Source organism: Triticum dicoccoides, chromosome 2B (genome assembly GCF_002162155.2).
Source record: "Triticum dicoccoides isolate Atlit2015 ecotype Zavitan chromosome 2B, WEW_v2.0, whole genome shotgun sequence".
NCBI classification, from domain to species: Eukaryota; Viridiplantae; Streptophyta; class Magnoliopsida; order Poales; family Poaceae; genus Triticum; species Triticum dicoccoides.
This window is the reverse complement of record NC_041383.1, coordinates 652,175,119-652,175,421: the sequence shown is the minus strand read 5'-3', so window position 1 is coordinate 652,175,421 and position 303 is coordinate 652,175,119.

Sequence of the window (303 nt, the reverse complement as noted above, 5' to 3'; positions counted from 1 at the left end):
TACGTAAAATTTGTTGTAGTAGACAGCCGGAAAGTCGTCGTACTAAGGCCCCATAGAACCAACGCACCAGAATAGCAACCGCCGTAGATGAAGAGTGTAGATTAAAAGGATCCAACCTGAAGACATACGAACGAAGACAAACGACAAACAGATCCGAGCAAATCCACCAAAAACAGATCAGCCAGAGACACAACTCCACACGCCCATCGATGATGCTGGACGCATCACCGAAACAGGGGCTAAACGGAAAAATCTTTATTCCATCTTCAGGAAGCCGCCATCGTCTCGCCTTCCTGAGCAGGA